This window comes from Gavialis gangeticus, unplaced genomic scaffold (assembly GCF_001723915.1).
Source record: "Gavialis gangeticus isolate Ggan-Ray unplaced genomic scaffold, GavGan_comp1, whole genome shotgun sequence".
NCBI lineage: Eukaryota > Metazoa > Chordata > Crocodylia > Gavialidae > Gavialis > Gavialis gangeticus.
Window position 1 is genome coordinate 69802600 of NW_017729029.1, and position 6696 is coordinate 69809295.

Below are 6696 nucleotides of genomic sequence, written 5' to 3' on the forward strand. Positions count from 1 at the left end.
GTCATAGTGGGTACATAGGCACTGATGATAGTTGTACATCTTTGCCCAGACAGTGGGAGTCTCATTAGCATGAGTCTGTCATTCACTCCCTTTGGAAGATTTCTAAGCTTGCTGACTAGCTATATTTTGATAGCAAACCCAACACCAGCTTCACATCACTCTTCTTTACTATGGCCACTCCAAAAGAAGGTGTAGCTGGCTCCTTTTTCACTTAGTTGCTCTTCTTCAGCTAGAAGAGTTTCATTTGGGACCATTATCTGAATTTTGAATCTGGCCAGATCTCTACCAACTTGAGCTGTTCTTCTCTCTGGTCCATTTGCTGTTGTATAGTCCTTTAGCAGGTGCACATTCCAAGCACCGATGGTGAGTGGTGTCATCTTTGTTTTTTGTTTGGTTTTCAAATGCTACAGTGGGATCCCAATAGCTGTGGTATGATGACCAGAGTTAAGGTGAAGCAGACAATGTTTAAGGCACTTTTTCTAGCCCTTTCCTCACACTATGGAGGTGAGCAGTGTGATCCTAAATAGGGCTGCTCAGTCGCCCAGTAGGCTGCTAAGTTCCACTGCTGCTTTGGTCCAGTGCAAAGTGACCCTATGTGCAGGTCTCCTGTGTACAGGTCTGCAGCTACAGCTCCCAGTTTATCCACACCTGCTACTTTGCTGCTCGCCCATTGCCAAAGGACTTGAGTATGTCTATGAAGGATATAGCCATGTCATGACTTGCATGTGAGTTGGATTTAAATGAGGGAAAGTTGTGCAGAGTCACCCTCCCTCTCTCATCCAGGCCTGTCTGAATCCAGTGGCATGACATTTGGATTTACTGTAGGCTATTTTACTGTGTATCCACTTAATTGTACGTTTTTTTATGTGCACTTTAATTTACAGTAAAATAGGCTACTGCAAATTAAAGTGCACAGGGAGACACACCCAGGGAGTTCATGATGTGGAAAAATAGGACTTTTTTTTTACTTGGATCCTTAATGAATGTGGATGAGGTATGTCATTTCAGAATTGGGATTATTGTAAGAAGCCAGCTGTAAAAAATGTTTGGCTAATGGAAAAAAATAACATCAGCCTCTCTGATGAAGAACTCTTTACTTTCAGGTACAGGATAAGAACAGAGAGTATAATTTTCTGTAGATAAACTAAAGCTTATCTACTATATTTACAAATGCTTATCTATAAAAGCTAAACTGGTGTAAAGAATACAGACAAGACTATAACAGACTATCCAGTGGAAGTACTCCTAGTCCACTTCCAGGTTCACTGCTGAGCATGTGGAGGCTCCCCCTCCCCCCACCCCTGCCCCCGCCCATGGGATGCTCCATGTGCCCCAGCATCGCAGCATTCATGAGGCATGCTGGTACCTTGAGGTATGTAGAAAAAACATTTAAAGCTGTGTCCATGTCAGAATCTCTGATTCGCCAAATCAGCATCAAATCTTCAGATTTGGATTTGGCCTAATTGAATCAGGGACAGTGATCTGAATCAATTAATCGAATCACTGTTCCCGATTCAGGCTGAATACGAATTGAATGGGGCCCATTTCGTACACCTCTGGCAGCTATTGCTAATCATCAGGATGGTTTGAAAAATTCAGTTAACTAGAGTATAGGGCCTGCTTTAAACCTTAAAATGGCCCTCCTATTGTCTTGTAATTTGCTCTCCTTATATTTTCTTTTCACACTCATGCTTACCATAGCTTTTTTCTTGCTTATAAGAAAGTAGCATTTTTACTTCAAAACTGACCCCACTGAAGTCAATGGGGAAAGATTTACTGACATAAATGGAATGTGGATTTCATAAGGCAGCATTTTCACTCTTTTTGCTCATTTCTCTCTTCAGGATCCCTTTGACTTCAGTGGAAACCAACTTAGAGCACTGGTGAGTGTCACGGAAATTCCCTTAACATTCTTTAGGAATGAGTTCAAATTCCACAGGTTTCACCGGCAATCCTAGATGCATGAAACAAACATAAGGGAAAAAAAGGTTCAAGTTTTTAAAGCTTTTTACAAAAGACTTTTTGTATAGTTTCAGTACACAAATTAACTCTGAGATTTTCAAGGAAGACAAGATGCAAAATCAGTGTGAATGTAAATGGGAGGTGTGTGTCTAATTCCCTTAAGTTCCTTTGTAAAATCCAGCTAAAGTAACCATGTTCTATGTATGATTAAATACTTCAGGACTTTGGAGGCAAAAAGGTTATTGAAATAGCCTTTATGTCTTCTACCTCTCCATGCCCAAGAGCACATATTGCATTATTTATTACCTCAAGAATACATATACTAAGTAATGAGTACATATGTCCTGAAGAATGTTATTACTTTCCAATGAAGCTTGGATAGGAAAGGGGATAAACAGCCTACAGTAGGGGAGGAGCAGGTTACAGCAGGGGTTGGTTTTTGGGAGTGGATGGTGGCATTAATGGAGCTTAGATTTGGGTGCAGGCTGCTTTCAACCTAGCCCACACCGCTGCTGCCAGGGGGCACCACTCCCTCCTTAAGTACTGTTACCACTACTTCACCCCATCTGGTTGCTACATGCATGAAGTTCCCCCTGGAAAAGCCCCCCCCCCCATCATTGAATTGCTGCAGAATCCCTCTGGCTCCACAGATCACTTTGCCAACCATAGGTTGACTCCATTATTTGCCATCCCCTAGATTAGAGAATACTTGTATGAACTGGATTTTTTCAAGGCAGCAGGATGGATGAGACTCATCCTAGAATGCTCAGGAAATTTGCTGCGATAATTCCAGATCTAATAAATAATCTTTTGACAACTCAGAGACTGGGTGAGGTACTAAATGACTAGAAAATTGCAGATATAGTGCCTATCTTAATGAAAGGGAAGGCGTAGGATCTGGAGAACTACAGAAAAGTCAGTATGACCAGAAGATTATGAAGCATGTCTTCAAGGAATCTATGTCTAAGCACCTGGGAGATACCCAGGTTATCAGAAACAGCCAATACAGATTTGTCAAAAGCAAGTCATGCCTGACCAACCTAATATCCTTTTACAAAAGGTGACAGGCTTTGTGGTGGTGGTGGGGAAACAGTGTATGCAATATATGTCAACTTTAGTAAAGCTTTTGACACTGTGTCCCAAGGCATTTTCATTAGTAAGCTAAAGAGATACAGTCTAGATGAAGTACTGTAAGATGTGATACCTAACTAGGTAGATCATCATACTCAAAGAGTAGTCATCAGTGGCTTGATATCTAAATAGGAAGGGGTATCAAGTAGATTTCCTCAGCGCTCTGCCCTACTGCAGTACTGTTTATCTTCATTAAAGATTTGAAGGAATGGGACTGAGTGTACAGTTAGCAAATTCAGAGATAACACAAGTGTCTGCAACTCCACCCAGCTTTTGGAGAACAGGATTAGCATTCAGAATGACCTTGATAAACTGGAAAAAAGGTCCAAAGTTAAATGAAATTCAGCAAGGAGATAGTGCATGGGGCGCTGGAAGTCTGCCAGGCTCAAGCTTCCCTAAGCACATCTGGGCTTCCAGTGCCCTGTGCATTGTTGTACTTTGTTATGCAGCAAACTAAAATACCCTGGATGGATTTTACCTTGCTACCTAACGAAGTCATTTAAAGCGAAATATGCTGACGAACGTGTACATCATCTCAAAATTAAAGTGGAATACGGCGCTGAATGTGTAAATAGCAACGCCATTAAAGTGGTGCAAAAGGGCAATTAAGCCACTTTAAATGCCAGTTTTGTCACATGTACAAGCAACCATAGTCAGATCAGTGCTTTTCCAACACCTGTCCAGGAAAAGATATAGAAGGGAAAGAGGATAATGAAGCTGGCTGTCCTTTTCCCTATGAGTCTATATGCTAATAAAATACAAGGATTTCACAGATCTCACATGCTGTTACAGAAGCCAGAATTTTCTCTTCTTCTAAACAATGTCACCAGCCAGCTAGTTCCACTAAATATTTTTGTAATAAGATTTAACCAAAATACTAAAGTATACAGTACTTGGTTTTGTTTTGGTATTTTCTTATTAAGGATTTTTAGGTTTTTCTTATTTAATGCTGAGCTACTTAGGCATCTAAGGTTCTTAAGTTATAGTGGTTTTGGTTTTTCCCCTCAGCGCACATGAAAATATGAAACTCAGTGTATGTCCCATTTCCTCCATCAGTACAAGGACTGCAGCTTGTTAACATAATTCATTGCTAGCATCAAGAATTTCAGTTGATGTGAAACTCTGATTTATGTATTGTTGCAGAACTCCTGAGACTCAAGTACAGCTGCAATTATATACTAACACAACTGAAATATTATTAATATTTTAATGCTGTTGCTAGTGTTGCTAGTGTATTCAGTACAAGTTGTGCTGCTTGGCTAAAGCAGGAGAAGTCCTATTTCTTTCATATTAAGATACTGTTTAACCATTTATAGTATACGTAACACTGTACGAGAGAAGAAATAGAAACAAAGATATTGCTATCTTGAATAGTGGTATGGATAAACCTCTCTGTAATATTTTGAAAGACAAGCACTTCTAGGAATTATATGAGAGGCAAAGAGTTTTTTGGTGTTATCTTTTAGTGGATCAACTGTACACTTGGGAGAGATGTGAGACAAGTTTTAGGCATAAAATACCACAGCTTGAGCTAAAAGACAGATAGAACAATAAGTCATATATAATTCCATATGTAAATACAAACAGTCCAGATTCATGATGTCTCTTTGAGTAATGTGCTCTTAATATAAAAAAGAATAAAAATCTTCCTTATTCCAGCAACTTAGCAGGGCTAGGCTGAGGCATACCAGTTTCTGCATACAATAGTTAGGGACCTGGATGTAGGTGGCCTATTTCATGGGCAGATAGGGAGGGACAGCTGCCATTTTCACAGATTTATCTCACTGGGCCTCCCCATGCCTCTGATAAGCCAAGAGGGCCCTCTGGCCATGCCCCTTGCTGCTGATTGGTTGAGAGGGATATCTATCATGCATCCCTGCCCCTCAACATTGATTGGCAGAGAAGGGTGGGGCCACATGACAGGCAGTCATCTCAGCCAATCAGCAGAGAGGGTTGGGGGGGGCAGCTGCCATCTTGGTTGTTCTCCTTCATGCTGGCAGTGCCCCCCCTTACCTCCTGGTGGGCTGTGTGGCCAGGCCTTAGTGGCTATGAGGACTGCTGGCTCCCACTGGGGAGTCAGCATCTTATTTTTAGTATGTTTTGTGAGGTTTTTTGTGGAGTTTGCAGACATCGCCCAATTTCCCAATTTCCATGAAATCACAAATTAAGTCGGTCTCTAACTATACAGAATACAGAATACAGAATTGGCTCAGGGCCTTTGAATGATCATATCCTATAAATAACTGCCACCCCTGCCCACCCCCTTCTACCACTTCTCTGAGAAAAAACAAATGACATTTCTGTTTCCTGCCTTCCTAGAGCTTCTGTCAGAGAAAGGGCATTAAATAATGGTCCTGACTCTCTGGCCCTAATTCAGCAGATTATCTAAACCTATGCCTAATTTTAAGTAGACAAGTTGTTTTTGAAGGCACTTACATGCTGAAAGGTAGACACATACTCAAGTGCCCTGCTGGCAATACTTAGCTGATCACCTTGGTTATGTCCATCCCTGACCAGTAACATTCAATCAGGGGTTTTACTGATACCTGACAGAGAAAGTTTAAGCCACTTTTTCCCATTAGTATATCCTCCACATATGGGAAGACCTTTTTCTACTGGGTTTTTGAACCTTGCTCTACAACAACAAAAGCTGCTACAAGCTAAACCTGGGTCATTTTTTTCACAGAAGTTGATGCCATGATGTAATCATTCAACACAATGGGGTTGCGCTGTATCAACACATCCTCAAAAGTACCAAGGTTTAATATTTCAAGAAAAGAGACAGGGAAAAATGGAGGAATTTGACGATCAAAAAAAAATCCACTAAGAAAAACAAGTGACAGTATTCATTGATCCAAAATTTGAACTTTAAATGTGATATCTCCTGAAAGTAAGAAGAATGAGCTTGTATGTAAATATTGTAAAAAGTAAAATTAACAACACCTGTAGCCTCAGAGTTCTAGTAACTCAAATTTTATTGTCTGCACATATTCTATCATCAAAAATCTTTTCAAGTTTTAAATATTTTCCATTTTATTTTCCCTTCCTAGACTGAAGCAGCCTCCTAATAGTAATGTTCCATCAAAAAGTATGTCTTTTATGGGGTAGCTAAATTTCATAGGACAAGTTTGGTAATTAAGGGCACTTACACACATGCAAAGAGCCTATTCGATTAATCAAGTCTGCTGGAGCATGTAAAATGATGCATTCAAGCAGCCTCGCACGTCATGTGTATCAGTGGTGCAGCGCATTTCCGTGCTGATAAAAGAGCAGTGGTACACTTTGAATTAAAATACGTTTGATGTGCTTTAGTTCAAAGCACAGCACCACCATTTTCTCAGCGGAGGTGTGCCGCACTACTGATACATGTGTTCCTGACACAGTGCCAGGCACTTTTAATTAGCATAGCTTGCTAATTAAAAGTGCCCGGCACTGCGTCAGGACCACATGTAAAAATGCCCTAAGATACAGATAGAATTTAAAAATTCATAATCTGCCTGGACACTAAGAACCAAGGACTGAACACTGATATTGACTTTATGGCATACTATAATCTGTCTGATTCCTGAAATTCTTCCTTCACACTACAGGTGATGACAATCT